At 43.8% G+C, this 16,345-nt stretch overlaps 1 protein-coding gene across 6 annotated transcripts in view; it reads left to right on the plus strand.

Annotated features, from left to right (window-relative positions):
* Positions 1–213: 213 nt before the first annotated feature.
* PRLR (prolactin receptor) overlaps positions 214–16,345 on the plus strand; it is a 172,344-nt gene continuing 156,212 nt past the window's right edge. For 3 of the 6 annotated variants that reach the window (XM_027605811.2, XM_027605813.2, XM_027605810.2), the window contains exons 1-2: positions 214–393; positions 699–811. The gene's annotated coding sequence lies outside the window, so the exon portion shown is untranslated. The remainder of the gene's footprint in view (positions 394–698; positions 812–16,345) is intronic. The other 3 variants (XM_027605812.2, XM_027605814.2, XM_027605809.2) reach the window with 1 other exon arrangement.

Consider the following 16,345-nt stretch of genomic DNA (forward strand, 5'->3'; position numbering starts at 1 on the left):
CTCCCTCACCTTGTAAACCTGGCAGGCTCTGGACATTTTGCATGCTGAAGAAAATCACTGTTTTGCCTCTAGCAAGGAACGTAAATGTTGCAACACTGACTCCTCCTCTAATGAAGAAAGAGTGAACAAGTGCACCGAGTTAGGCTTCTTCTCCCAGAGCCACCGGGCTGGGGACGGTGGCGCCCAGGCTGAGATCCTGTGCCTCCCGTCTTCTGGGCTTCCCCCACGCCGCCCCCGCCCCCGCCCCCGCCGCCTTTCCGTCTTACAGGATCCTCTCCATCTATCTGGATTTTACCGGCTGTTCGCGAAACAGCTTTACACACAATGGATCTCCACGTCCTTTTGCAGGAAGTGCTCACGGACTGATGTGGCAGACTTTGCTCCCAGGCAAAAGTGAGTAGCCACTGCCAGGCTGAGCCTGCGGCGGACGCGGGGGCTGCGGGTTCGAGGCGGGAGAAGCGCTAGGGCAGCGAGCGCGCGCGCGGCGCGGGGGCTGCGGGTTCGAGGCCCGCGTGCGGCGCGGGCTGCGGCTCCAGGAAAGCGGCAGAACCCAGGCGCCGGCGGCAGAGGCGCTGCCCGGCAGCGGCCGCAGGTGCGAAAGCCAGACCTCCGACTGCAGTCAGCATTGCTGGCCCCTCGGAGAGAAACTAAAAGTGCCCCCTCCCCCTCACAATAGCACACCTTGGTCTTTTTTAAAGGCATCTTCGAATGCGCCCTGGAGAGTGAGTTTCGGCGTGACCGTGGGATTCTCGCAATGTAAATTATTTACGTCAAACTGAAAAGAAAAAATCGCGGGAAGGGGCTCGGGCAGGTGAGGTGATGCCCGCGGGCTCGCGGGGCCTCCCGGCGGCAGCGGCGGCGGCGGCGGCGGCGGCGTAGACTCCGGGCAGCGGGTGGGGAAAGTTCAGGGTCACCCGTGCTGGCCCGAAAGGCGGGGCTCCCTCGCGAAGGCAGTGGGCGCCGCCAGGGCGGGTCCGAGGCTCCCGCCGAGCTCGTAGCCCCGAGCGGAGGTGGGACGGGGGGGGGGGGGCCTCCCCGGGAGGCAGCGGCGAGCAGAGCCCGCCGGGGGGGGGCGGGGAGCGGCAGACTCGGGAGGCGGACGGGCACGCGCGGGTAACTGGGGAGCCGGGTGCGGGGCGGGGGTGCCAGTTCTTCCAGCAGGAAAATATCCTTGTAGTGACCTCCACTTGTACCCTGGGGAAGCAGCCCACGGTGCCCTCAAAAGCAATTTAGGGTTTTCTGTGATGGAACTTGAAAACGGTCGCAAAATAGTATTATTAATCTGGAGAGATTCGTTTGCTTTCATTCATCAAGTTGGTTGGTAAAGATTCTTCTCGTCTCTGCTTCTTGGTTAGTGGAGTACTGCTATTCCTAGCCCAGCCTCTGGCTGTGCAAACTCAGGCAAGGCAATCATCCTCTCTGGGCCTCGGTTTTCTTTGCAACATTTAGGAAAATTAATCATTCCATAGATAGATAGATAGAGGCTATATATATATATATATATATATCATTAAACATAGTATGTGTATATGCAGAGTATATTGTATATATAATTATATATGTTATATATATAGTATATAATATATACTATATGTGTAGCATATAGCATTAGCAGCATATAGCTGCTAATATACTAATATACTAATATACTGTATTATATATATGGGGTAAATATGCTGAATATTGTAAGGAAGAAGCAGATAAAAATTTTAATTTTAGTGGTTCTTAAAAACTGGGCATCATGGGTCCTTTTGAGAATTAGCTATGAGTGTTCTCCCAAGGAGTTCTTATGTAATGTACATAAAGGTTTTCAAGCAATCCCTCAGAGTTTGTGGACACTCCTGAAGACCATGCCTGAACCCCAGGTAGACATTCCTTTCCTTCCTTTTGAGGACCTTTTGTATCAAGACCACCCAGGTGGGCTGGCTGTGGAAGTAATCTATAGCCCTCTGGTGGGGTCTGGAGTCAGCCATGCTAGTGAAGGAAAAAGCACTCCCATTATGAGTAAGCTCCTGGGATACTGTTTCCCAAAGGCTTCACCAATCTCTGCCTCCTGGGGAACCTTCCTCACAAACTCTTTTCGTGACTCTCCAAAGGTGAGGTCCTCACCCTTGGAGTTTTCAGTCCTATACACAGCCACCTCTAGAAAGTCACAGTCTCAAAGATAGCTCTTCAGGTCACCTAGCTGGATGTCAAACAGCGAAGCTAAAACTTTGTTTTGAAACAAAGTGCTGTTTGCTCCCTGTGCATAGTAGGAATAGTAATAGTTCTTTTGGACCTATGCACTTTTCTTTTAAAGTAGTAAGGACTCCTATTGGGGCACCTAGGTGGCTCAGTTGGTTAAGGGTCTGACTCTTGATTTTGTCAGGCTCCATGCTGGGCGTGCAGCCTGCTTAAGATTCTCTCCCTCTTCCTCTGCCCCTCCCCCCAAAAAGAAAAAAATAATAAATAAAATTAAAAAAAGTACCAAGGACCCCTGTCTTGTGGGACCTGAGTCTTCCATTGGCATTGCCAGCAGGGTACAGCAGAGGACACGTGGAGCTTTGGAATCCACAAGACTGGGCTTCAAATCTTGGCTCCACACTTGGACAAGTCACTGAACTACTCTAAGCCTCATGTTCCCTGTTTGTAAAATGGGGAACAATACTGCCTTTCTTGCATAGTTGTTAGGAAAATGGAAAATGAGAAATGGAAATGCCTAGTTTATAGTCAGTAGTCAACTCGTATTATTAATATTAACATGAGGTTATCAGTAAGTGTTAGTTTCATGCTTTTCTAGAGCAGCTTACTATTCTATGGGGCTTATGTCAGCAAAAGAATGTGTAAAGTCAATTCTGCTCTAATTATTCTCAAAGATGAGGGGTGTGTTCAAAAACACAGAGTTGGTTTTACTGCTTCACCTTTGTCAAGCAGAGCACTCTGTGTGGCCAGCAAATAAAATGTGTCCAGACTGACATGGATTCTCGACCCTTCCTCCCAATTCTCTTTTGGCCCATAATCTTGAACATGAAATAGCTAGCTCTCTGCATGGACACCGGAGTGGTCTCATGGTTGCATCCATCTCCAGATACCCTAGAAACCATCTCTGTAAAGAGAATTGTCTCCACTGTTATCGTTTGAAGGGTAGCACAGATATAGCCAATTCAGCTGACCCCGTCTCTCCGTACCTCTCCGCTTCTCTCGGTCTCCCTCTTTGGTAATGGCCCCTCGGTTGTGAGAAGCTGGATGACGTTGAGATGTGGGAAAGAAATAGAATCCTAAAAGGAAATTTGATACCCTCAAAGTAGTCATTCCAAAGATGGATCAGTATGCTGGCAAGGCATTTGTGCATGCAAAGATGACAATACTGATACGTACTTTTCACTGAGCCTTCAAGATGGACTAAGCACTTTGCTATGTGACCTCAATTAATTTTCTCATAGCAATGCTGCAGGGTATGAATTATTTAAAGCTTTACAGATACATTGAGACTTAAAAAATTTTACATAACTTGTCCACTCTTCATAGCTGCTAAAAGGCAGAAGAACCAGGATCCAGGCCCAGGTCTGTCTGACTTTGACGCTCACTCTTTCCACACTGCCTAGTGCCGCCAAGCTCTCTGGCGTCAGAAGGCTGCGTCATGCCAGTTGGGTCCCAACCGAGTTCTTCTTCTTCAGAGCATTTAGAGCAGGACTAACCAAATCTTCTAGATGATTTAAGTGGTGTGAACATACACTTTGCATGTGATACATATTAACAGTCAGCAACAATGATATGGCCTATGAAGAATGATGTTCCCAAGCCTTTCCAGATCCAGCTGGGAGAGTCAAGTTAGGCAACACCAGGCCTGGTCTGAGCCACTAACTTCCTGAGTGACTCTTTTAGGTTGAAAAGAGCTCTGAAACGTTCACTCTCTACTACTTTGAGAATCAGGACACCATTTACAGTTACCTCCCTGTGTGAAACATTTATTCATCCATTTATTCATTTAACAAACCCTTGCTGATCTCTGAGTAAGGCAGACAAGGTCCTGGCTCTTGGGGAATTTCTATGATAGAGAGAGTGACAGATAGGAGGCAGGTGAACAAATGCAGAAATAAGATAATTTCAGATACTGAGAAATGCTATGAAGAAAGTAAAGAGAGGCTGGGGGCTCAAGAGTAAGAGGGCTTGCAGGCAACCTGAAATGGGGCAGGCAAGAAGATGTCCACAGAGAGGTCACTCTTGAACTTAAACCTGCATAAAAAGAGGGAGCCAGCCTGATGAAGGTCTGGGGAAAGGACTGCCTTAGCAGAAAAACCTCCAGGGAAAGATCTGGATGTGGAATGAATGAAGCAGTAGAGCCTCAAATATAATGAGATGATCCCTTGGAAATCAATTTAAGTTCTATGTAGGGGAAATTCTTGATTGACTGCCTATCTAACTCTTCTGGACTGTGCTGTGGACTTACCTCCCATCTTACTTAACCTCCCCAACCATCTGTCGAGGCAGCTATTTCTGTCTTGATTTTTTTTAAAAGATTTTATTTATTTATTTGAGAGAGAGAGAGAATGAGAGATAGAAAGCACGAGAGGGAAGAGGGTCAGAGGGAGAAGCAGACTCCCTGCTGAGCAGGAAGCCCGATGTGGGACTCGATCCCGGGACTCCAGGATCATGACCTGAGCCGAAGGCAGTCACTTAACCAACTGAGCCATCCAGGCGCCCATCTGTCTTGATTTGATAGTGGAGGAAACCAAGATTCATAGAAGGTAAGCAGCTAGCACAAGGTCACAAAGCTGGTCTTTGAACCCTGTAGTCTGTTTTGCGCCAAAGCCTAAAACTTTTTGCTAATACAGCATGTGGACTTTGAGATAATCTCTTCCAGAAGATAGAAAGGAGCTAACAGAAGGAAAGTGTCAAAAGTATGTTAGGTGACTAAATGCTGACAGGCGATTTCTATCTCATGCCCCAAATTCCAGTGAGTATGTCTAAACTTGCTCAGTGCAACACACTAGCACTAGCCACATGTGATGACTGGGAACTTAAAATGCAATTAGTCCAAACTGAGATGTGCTATAAGTGTAAAAATATCCCCTAGATTTCAAAGACCTAGAACCAAAAAAAAATCCCCACCTCATTAATTTTTATACTGATCATATGTTAGAATGGTAATACTTTGGATGCATTGGTTTAGATGAAATATACTATTCAAATTAATTTCATCTGTTTCCTTTTAATTTTTTTAATGCAATTAATAGGAAAGTTTAAATTGCATATATGACTTGCATTATATTTGCACTTAATAAAACTGGTATAGACTAATGAGTTGACAAATATATGATAGGAAACTTTTCTCCCTTCTTCTTAACATAATTTCTTCTCTATTCTTGGCTCAGACTTCTCAAATCTTACCCATCAGGCAAATCTCAAGAAGCTCTCTAACATCCTAAGACCAAAGAGTCATTTTAAATCTAAAACAGGCTGAACAATACACAGTCCCAGTTTCCAGAAGGACTGCCCACGAATATCACAGAAGGCCATTTTGGTTTCTTTTGTCCGCTAGCTAAAGTGGCCCTTGAATATCACATCACCAAAGTTAAGATATGATTTGTTCCTGCAATCTCATGTATGCCAAAGGGAGAGCAGTCCGATTCTGAAGTTGTTAGAGGAAGCCTCTGACCTGGGATATTGGAAGCCTGGATTCTGGATTCTGCTTTGTCTACTGGTTTGTGTGTAACTCTCACCCTGCTTCCCCCAGCAATCCTGTAGTAAAGTTCAGAATTGATGAGATGATGCCATGTAAAATGCTCATGAAGAAATGAGCTATACAGATGTTGGCCATGGGTGTCACTGATGACCCGAGGACTGGAGGCATTCGTCCATGGGGGAGAGTTTCCTTTCTGTAGCTTGAGCAAAGCACTATATGAGATTTTCTGGGATGTCTGGGTAGCTCAGTTAGGCATCTGCCTTCCGCTCAGGCCATGATCCCAGGATCCTGGGATTGAGTCCTGCATCAGGCTCCTCGCTCAGCAGGGAGCCTGCTTCTCCTTCTGCCTCCCACTCCCCCTGGAGTGAAAGAGATGTTCTTTCAGATATGCAAATAGTGTTTGTTCATTTTCACTTGGAATCTACATGGGGGTGGGGGGGAATGACAGTGAGAAGCTGAGCGCAAGTGAATGTTAGTATATCTACATCAACAGCAGCCATATCTCTCAGCATCTTCTTAGCCAAGAAGTCTATGCCAGACTCCATAGGGAAAATAACAAAACAAAACAGAGGTCTTTGCTCTGGAGGAGCACATTATCTTGTTGAGAAGATGGGCATAAACATAAAACCCCAGGAGCAAAGTCAGATAATATTCTCCAAGTGTTATGTGAATAAAACAGAGTTTGGAGATTCCAGAAGGCAGTGTGCCTGAGAAAGACAAGGTACGAGACAGACATTGAAGGACGTAAAATGAGGCTAAAGACAAATGGAGATGGGGAGAGAGGACATTTCCAGTAAGAAAACATGCACGTAATCCCACGACAATAGGAATGTACAGGGAGGGTTTGGTGCTGTGAAGAGGTATAATTGGCATCGCTGGGGAAACTTTTACAACATACTGATGCCTCAACCCAAGCCCCAGAGTTTTCATTTAATCAGTTTAGGAGTAGGGACTGCATATTGGTATTATTGTTGTTGTTGTTGTTTTTAATTCTCCAGAATATTCTAAAATGAGTATTCTGTGTCAGGGTTGAAAACCACTGAGCAAAAACCACAAGATTTTTAGATCATAATCATAGAAAATAAAATTCAAAGGGTAATATTTTAAAGGGGATTAATTGGATCATCAAGAATGGTGGTCTTTATGGAAGTTTGATATACATGTATATTTCTTTTTTTTTCTCTTTAAGTAGGCTCCATGCTATGGGGCTTGAACTCATGACCCTGAGATCAAGACCGGAGCTGAAATCCAGAGTCAGATGCTTAACCGACTGAGCCAGCCAGGCGCCCCTATATATGTATATTTCTCTGTAGTCTTTTCAGTTCACAGATAATTGTTGTTCATAGTGATCCTATCCACTTGGGCGTGGCTAAAAGTTGTAACTAGCTGCCTATTTCCTTACTCTGTGTGCTCTTGCACTGTCCTGTAGTCGATCCTAGCAAAGTATGGGGCAGCTGGGATCTCACAGCTGCTCGTACCCACCAGGCTTGGTGTGATCTTTGCGAAGGACTTCATTATCATGCCCATTTGTGCCCACGGTAGCTATTTTACAATAATCTGTAAACTTCCCTCACCTCTCCAACTTGACAAATTGGGAAATAGAGTTTAATTACTTGCCTTGGGCCTTGAGGCTAACTGGCAGCAGAGGTGAAACTAGAATTCTCAGCCACGGCATTCCCCATATCTTATTTGGCTCCCAAAGCAAGTCAGCCCAGTCTCTAGAAACATGGTTTCTAGTTGATGTTAGAATACTCTGTCCCGGCAATGTTATTTCTTCAATGAATGAATCAGTGTTACAGATCAGTAGGTGAAAGATGAAGAGTCGGCCTAAGCTGCCGCGCTGTGATGATGAGTGTCAGCATGGAAGAGACAGCCACAGCAGTCCCCGGAGCCCCATCCCTATGCTCTAGGAGTTCCTATTCAAGTGCAAGTTTGGCCATGCCAATTATTGCATCTCCTTCAGCCCTACCTCTGTGAAGTGAAGGCTCCTGAGCCCAGGAGCTTTGGGGCTATTCTAATTCCTCTCCAAAGCTCCTGCTCACTGAAAGGATATTGATTTTTGTTACACACCGGAAAAGAAGAGAAGAAAGCCCAGCAATTTTTACGGCTGCATTTTTAAAGAATTCTTCATGTGTTTTGGGAACTTCTGGGTTTATTGGCAATGGTGAGGCTGGGAGGTCTTTATGAAAGGTAGTGGAAGAAAGCTAGAGTCTGGCCACTAGGCCCCTTAGAACAAGAAGATCAGTTAATTTTGCACCATCCCCAGATGGCTATTTCCTTTTTCTCTGTCTCCAAGTCCATTACCGATTTAAGAACAATTTCCAGTATCTTCTGTCATAGCAAAAAACAAGTCTCTAAAACAGTAGTCCTCAACACCGATTGCTCATGACAGTCATCTCAGGGGCTTTAAGAATACAGATGCCCAGGCACCACCCTTAGACCCACTGAATCAAGATTCTGGGAATGGAGCCTGGACATCTGTGTTTATTTACAATTCTCCTGGTGATTATAATGTGCATCAGTACGAGCTCATTTTACTGCCCAGCTAAGATAAAAATCTTAATTACTTATTTGTATTTCTCCTTTTGTCTTGTTTTAGATCACATGACCCCAGAGAACCACCCAAACCATATTTGTGTTGTCATTCTACTCTTTGGGAAACATGGTTTCTAGCATAGTATTAAGTTTTCTACTTGTCAAACTAACTCCAAACTCAGAATGCCCTACATAGCCTCACGATAAAAATTTCTGTAAGTGCAATTTAGAGATCAGATTGCCAGACGCTTGATAAGTATGAGATTGAAAGATAAAGGTTAAGCTTCTCTGCCACGCATGCAATGAATTTCCCAATTGCTATGTTGATCTTTAGCAACACTTGCTTTCCTCTCTCAGCCATTTCAAAGCCAATTAACTACATTCTTGTTCACACCCTTATTAAAAATATAATTACAGCAGTTTTCTCCAGGGATTGTCATTGGGTAGACGTTACAAAGGGAAATGGGCAAGAACTAACTAGGTTGTGTAAAACCCTCTCAGCCCCGAGGAATCATTTGGGATGCAAGAGGCTACTAGCCACAGGGTAGGCTAGGTGAGTCATGAATTTTAGTTTGGAAAGAGACAATTACAAGTCACCCAAAGATAGAAGAACCTAGGATACAGAAAATGGTGGACCCAATCTGAGAATAATTATCCAGGGTCTGGTTAAGTCTGAGACTCCAGCCATTCTCAGAAAGTTGTATTGATGCCAAAAAGCAACCAAGTTTTGGGCACCTGGGTGGCTCAGTCGGTTAAGCGTCTGCCTTGGGCTCAGGTCATGATCCCAGAGTCCCAGGATCAAACCCTGGTATCAGGCTCCCTGCTCAGTGGGGAGTCTGCCCCTCACCCTGCCCGTGCTTGCTCACGCGCTCTCTCTCTCTGTCTCAAATAAATAAATAAAATCTTAAAAAAAAAAAAAAAAAGCAACCAAGTTTTGGGCACCTGGTTGGCTCCATCAGTTAAGTGTCTGCCTTTGGCTCAGGTCAAGATCCCGGAGTCCTGGGATCGAGCCCCATGTGGGGCTCCCTGCTCATTAGGGAGTTTGCTTCTCCTTCTGCCCCTCACCCTGCCTGTGCTTGAGCTCTCTCCCACTCTCTCTCTCAAATAAATAAATAAAATCTTAAAAAAAAAAGCAACCAAGTTTTTATACTAGATTTGGAAGGCAGGGGAGAAAGGGAGTGATGTACCATGTACTTTTCCAGAGTGTTAAGGTTGCAGAATTAGAAGCTAAGAAATTGTGAAGGAGGTTGCAGAGAGTAGGGTAGGCAAAGCCCTCCTGGTAGCCAAGCGTCGTGGACATTGGCAGTTTTTATTCACTCAACTTTCACGGAGAGTCCACTACAGCCAGAGGCTGTTACATGACCTGGAGGGAGAGTGATGAAGTTCCTGCTCACATGGAATTGATATCCAGTGAGAGGAAACAGATATCCACATTAAGAAACCAATAAGTAAAATCTGGTAAGTTGGCTAGTGCTTTGTGGACAAATGAAAAGAGGTAAAGGGAATGGGGTCTGTTGAGGGCTGCTTTAAATAGGATCACAAGAGGTGTCTCTCTGATGTGGTGGCCTCTGAGCTAACACATCATTGTCAAAGCAATACAGAGTTCAGGAAGAAAGAAGACCAGGGAGCGGGAACAGCAAGAGTGGACGCCCTGAGGTTGGAAAAGGGTTGTCATGTTCAGGAAACAGAAAGGAAACCAGTATGGCTGGATCTCAGCAAGGAAGAGATAAAGCGTCAGGCAGGAAAACAGCCCAGAGGACTGGAGGTCATGGGGTGCAGTTAGGATTTTAAGTACCTTAAGGAAATCATTGGGAGGTTGTAAGTAGGGAAGTAATGTGTTCTTTTTAAAAAAAAAATTCAATTAATCAACATATAGTGTATTATAACATCTCTTATACATGTATTATTAACATTTGGTGTAGTTTCAGAGGTAGAATTTAGTGATTCATCAGTTGCATATAGCACCCAGCACTCATCACATCATGTGCCCTCCTTAATGCCCATCACCCAGTGACCCCATCCCCCAGCAACCCTCAGTGTGTTTCCTAGAGTTTAGAGTCTCTTATGGTTTGTCTCTAGAGGGTATTATGCTAAGCGAAATAAGTCAAAGAAAGACAATTATCGTACGATCTCACTCAGAGGTAGAATTTAAGAAACAAAACAGGTGATCATAGGGGAAGGGAGGGAAAATAAAATAAGACAAAATCAGGGAGTAATGTGTTCTACATTGCATTTGAGAACTCTCTTGGGCTTCTGTGTGGAGAATGCAGTGTAGACTGGAAGCGGAGGGGGGGGGTTGGAATGTGGCAGGTACAGCAGGAGGTAAGGAGGGATCAGCCAAGGTGGGAGCAGTGGAACGGAAGAAGGATGGGATTCAGGAGCCATTTTGGAGGTAGGGCCAGCATGCCTTCCAGGTGGATAGGGCCAACAACAGTGATGGCAGACCTCGTCCTGTCTGAGATCATTGCTCCTGCCCCATCCCTACTCAGGTCACTGGTTTTGAGCCAAAATGGAATAATATCTAATGCTATTTGGAAACATTAGGGATTTTACCTTAGCTTATTTAAGCAGAAAAAAAAAAAAATCAAATTCCTGTCCAGGGAGAAATTTGTTTGCTGCTTCTTACCTCCTAACCTTTAAAATATCATCCTGTCTCATAAGACTGTTTCGATGGGGTTTATTGTTTTTGATTACTATGCTTTCCATAAATGCTGGAAACGTCACATTCACATTCCTAAGTTTATCTTTGCTTCTGAGTATTTTGACACTCTGGCTGCATTTACTGAATCCTTCATGACATCAGACATTTACACAGGGCTTTTTGCCATTGGTCAGTTTCCCCAAGTAAATGCTGACATCGTAATAGCAAGCATTTAATGAACACTTACTATATCCAAGGCATTGTTTTAAGAATTTCACATTTAATCCTCCCAGCCACCCTTTGAGTGAATACTCTTATTACTATCATTTTATAAATGAAGAAACTGAGCCAGGGGCGCCTGGGGGCTCAGTCAGTTAAAGCATCTGCCTTCGGCTCAGGTCATGATCCTGGAGTCCTGGGATCGAGCCCCGCATCGGGCTCCCTGCTCAGTGGGGAGCCTGCTTCTCATCCTGCTTGTGTTCCCTCTCTCTCTCTTGCACAGTCTCCCTCTATCTTAAATAAATAAATAAAAATTAAAAAAAAAAAGAAAGAGGTAAAGTCATCTGCCCAAGCTCACACAGCTGGTAAGTCGCAAAGCCAGGTTTTGCATGAGTCTGGCTGCAGAGCTCCAGGTTCCCAGTCACTAAGGTGTGCTGCTTTCCCTCTGTCTCCTTTTCGCTCTTTCCTATATAACTGAAGCTGCTGCCTTCAGAATCAGACTTGTTTCTCCTGCAAAATCCCCAATGTGCCACTAAGAGGTGCTTTGGCCGGGCAGGGCTTCCGGGAGTGGAACTGGAGAGGAAATGCCATAATTCAGAGGCTGGATGATTCAGCCCCTCTCCAGGAGGACTCCGCATCTACACCACCCAGTCAAGGTGGGAGGAGAACCACCCTCCCAGGGAGCTGGCTGGACAAAGTTGCCAACAGTGGAGGACTCCCATGAAATGCCCCCTCTTCTCCTTACCTCCTCTTCTGCCCACCACTCATAGTTCTTGTGTTGTGCCCACCTACTGGTCCCTTCTCAAAAGACAGAAGAACTCAAGGTTCTCAATAAGCTGTGCAACAAATTCTGGTTTCTCCTCAGGGTCATCGGAGGCTGGCCTTTAGAAAGTAACGACAAGAGGGTCATTAACTCATTCGTTATCACATTTTTTTCAGATGTAGTGTTCAGTAATTTGTCAGTTGTGTACAACACCCAGTGCTTATCACATCACGTGCCCTCCTTAATGCCCCTCGCCCAGTTACCCCTTCCCCCACACCCACCTCCCCTCCAGCAACCCTCAGTTTGTTTCCTGTAGTTAAGAGTCTCATGGTTTTTCTCCCTCTCTGATGACTCCCCATTCAGTTTTCCCTCCCTTCCCCTATGATCCTCTGTGCTGTTTCTTAGAGTCCACATATGAGTGAAACCATATGATAATTGTCTTTCTCTGATTGACTTATTTTGCTCAGCATAATACCCTTCAGTTCCATCCACATTGATGTAAATGGTAAGTATTCATCCTTTCTGATGGCTGAGTAATATTCCATTGTGTGTGTGTGTGTGTGTGTGTGTGTACACATATATACACACCACATCTTCTTTATCCATTCATCTGTCGATGGACATCTGGGCTCTTTCCACAGTTTGGTTATTGTAGACTTTGCTGCTATGAACATTGGGGTGCAGGTGCCCCTTCAGATCACTACATCTGTATCTTTGGGGTAAATACCCAGTAGTGCAATTGCTGGGTCATAGAGTAGCTCTATTTTTAACTTCTTGCAACCTCCATACTGTTTTCCAGAGTAGCTGCACCAGCCTGCATTCCCACCAACAGTGTAAGAGGGTTCCCCTTTCTCTGCATCCTCGCCAACATTTGTTGTTTCCTGTCTTGCTAATTTTAGCCATTCTGACTGGTGTGAGGTGGTATCTCATTGTGTTTTTGATTTGCATTTCCCTGATGTCAAGTGATGCGGAGCATCTTTTCATGTGTCTGTTGGCCATTTGTATGTCTTCTTTGGAGAAATGTCTGTTCATGCCTTCTGCCCATTTGTTGACTGGATTTTTTGGGTTTGGGGTGTTGAGTTTGATAAGTTCTTCATAGATCTTGGATACTAGTCTTTTATCTGATATGTCATTTGCAAATATCTTCTCCCATTCCATAGGTTGCCTTTTAGTTTTGTTGACTGTTTTCCTTTGCTGTGCAGAAACTTTTTATCTTGATGAAGTCCCAGTTGTTCATTTTTGCTTTTGTTTCCCTTGCTTTTGGAGACGTGTCTAGCAGGAATTTGCTGCAGACAAGGTCAAAGAGGTTACTGCCTGTGTTCTCTTCTAGGATGTTGATGGATTCCTGTCTCACATTTAGGTCTTTCATCCATTTTGAGTTTATCTTTGTGTATGGTATAAGAAAATGGTCTAGTTTCATTCCTCTACATGTGGCTGTCCTAGCCTCAGCAATCAGACAACAAAAAGGAAAAAAAGGCATTCAAATTGGCAAAGAAGTCAAACTCTCACTCTTTGCAGATGACATGATACTTTATGTGTTATCACATTTTTGCTCTAAAAATATTGAAGATTCTCTCCACAGTTTCATTATTAGAAGTGAAATAAGCCTGGGGAACACAGCAGTCCAGACTGTTTTCTTTACCTTCCACTGCATATCTTCTTCCAGAAAATTCTCTCAAGTTACTTGGTTTTCCAATAATCAGCACGAAAGTAACAGACCTCCCTCGTTTCCTAATGGTAGCATCAGCAATGAATTTAACAGAATTGAGGTTTATACAAAGAAATGTGTTACAGTTTATCTCCTTTAATGAATTCTTCAGCAATAACTGTAGAGGCAATAATTGTAAAAATTCATCTTCTATGCTCTAAGTCTTAACTTACTATATATTTCAGTTAAATAGAAGGCATTTTTTTTGGCTCCAATTGCTATAGGGCAGTTTTCTATAGAAATTGACATGCATTCATTAGAAGTTTGAATTTATGTAATCAAGTCTTCAATCTGTTCAATTGTTTGATTTTCAATAAAAGTATTATTTTAAAATATTATACAGTGTATGTCAGATATTTCCTATGGTTATATTAACTTCCAAATTCAAAACTACAAAGGAAAAAGAACTATAGTTATGGTTTGGCATTAGACTCTCATCTTATTTAAGTTAGGAAGACCGCAGTGGGATGTCAATTAATTTAAAAAGTTTGAAAGCCATTTGAACTCCTTGAAATCTTCCAGATAGCTCAGAACCCTGTAGATAGCATCACTTAAAATAATTCATCTTCAAACCAATAAGGTAAGTTCCTCCTTTATTGGACAGGTTTAATTAAATATTGAGCAAAAAGTGAGAGTGAATATGTACCAAATGTGGATCTGTCCAGAAACCAAGTCTTTCAAATATCAGAGCAATCTGATGGGAGTTGTTCGATCACAAGAATGTCTCCATCCATCACCTCCTTCAGGGCTTGACTAGAAGACTTTTATTTTTCTCTTAACAAACTTTTCTGATTTTACTTTTCAAAGGACATCACTGAAACCGTAACACTGTTCAGACCTGTGACTTTTAAAACTGTATGTATTTTTGTACACGGTTTAAAATTCAAGGTACAAAAGTGTGTTCATTGAAAAATACTCCTATCTCACAGCCACCCATTGCCCCCATGGACAATCACTCTTACTGGATAATTATCAAAAATATGCCATGCTTTTATGAAGATACACTATCTATATAAATATGGGCTAGATGTCCTTTTTTAAGTTATTTTGTAGTTGAGATGCTGTGACTCCTCAAAGCCAGAGCCTGCATTCTATTGCTGACCTCCCAGTCCTACTAACACGGATTCTATATTGGTCCCAGAGCTTCCTGTCTAAACTCAAGTGTATCATTCAGTGTGGCTAGTAGAGGATGAAAAGCAGTATTTTTGGAGAAGGGTTCATCTGATAAGTACAGAGGAGGAGATGAAATTACATAAGATGCCCATGTGTGGGTATTGGTAGGCATGGGCTTTCAATGGTGATTTTACAAATAATCCAGATGGAGTTGCTAAGTGTCAGGGTAAGAGTTACCCCTCTGTGCCTTACTTTCTCATCTCTACAATCAGGACCCTAAAACATCCGTTCCACAGTTGCTGGGAGAATAAGACAAGATGAGTGTATATAAAACCCTTGGCACCACAGAAACACTCCATTCATGGGAGTCATTAGTTTCACCTTCATCAAAGAACTCCTGACTTAGTAGGGGAGACCAACAAATATACGGTCAGTGAGGCAAAATTCCAAGGGCATGGACTCAGTGTTGAGTCTGAGCTTAGCATGATTAATGAGGCTGAAAGTCCCTCAAAAATCCCATCTGTGCCATTCAGTTCAACCATTTCCCTTCCTTCCTGCACTTTACCAGCAGACCAACATGGCACTTCTAGTTGGCAGTCCTTATCAAAGAATTTGCCTGAATACAAAAGCAGCATATTCTCTCTTTCTGCTGAATCTGTTTCAAAGTTGTGCCATCGGAAAGAATCCAGAGAAAGTTTGCTAAACCTCTCTCAAGCCTCAGTGTCCTTATTGGCAAAAATGGAGATGATAGTGCCTACATTCCAGGACTATTTTGAGGACAGAGTACAGTAATGGATGAGACACACCTCATCTGTGCTTGGCCTTCAAAATGAGCTTGTGCCCTTCTCCTGTGACCCCATATGTTTGGACGGTTAGAGCAGTGTGTTGCACATAGAAGAAAGGCTCAGGAATGACAATAGTTTGTTGATTTGGTGACTTCCGCACCCAGCCACAAATGGTGCACTTTAAGGCCCATGTTTATAGCCAGATGCTTAATTGAAGTACATGGGCCTTTGGAACCCAAATCTGATAAGTATTCAGGAAAACTCCTCAAGAGAGATGAAGCTCAGAGATTAGCTAAATACACTTTCTCCAGTTGCCCTACATTTGATGCCAGCAGGCAAATCAGAGCCGGTTGGGCAGTGTGCAATTCCGAGAAATGAGGAAAGTGAAGAAGCACCTGTTCCTCCTCCAGTAAAGCCAAGGCAAATGGAAAAGCTTAGAAATAGATCGTACCATCGCAAGCGCAATGGGGAAGGTTGGAAATGTCCTATAAAAAAAGCCCATTGCTGGTGAAAACACGGCTTCTCACTCTTGCTAGAGAGCCTGTCAGACTGGTCTCAGACTGGACAAAGGCCTAAATGGCCAGGGGCTAGATGCTACTATGGGAACTGGGCCCCAGGCACCTGGGATTGAAAACCAACCTAACAAAGCATGTCTGTTTCCATTTGTGAGAGATGAAATGATACGGGTTTTGTGGAAAGCCCAACAATTACAAAAGTAAAAAATGCCTGGTTTCCTGTGGCCCCGTGGAGGGGTCCTCAGACTTGGTGGCTATGTGGCACTAGTTCTGCAGACTTCACCAGAAGGAACTACTAGGTTTAGATGCTTGTTGTTGTGCTCCATTTAATTCTTATTCTTTCCATATATTTCTATTTCTTTAAACATAATTGTGACTAGTGGTATGAAAAGGACACTTCC

This window comes from Zalophus californianus, chromosome 5 (genome assembly GCF_009762305.2).
Source record: "Zalophus californianus isolate mZalCal1 chromosome 5, mZalCal1.pri.v2, whole genome shotgun sequence".
Classification (NCBI taxonomy): Eukaryota; Metazoa; Chordata; class Mammalia; order Carnivora; family Otariidae; genus Zalophus; species Zalophus californianus.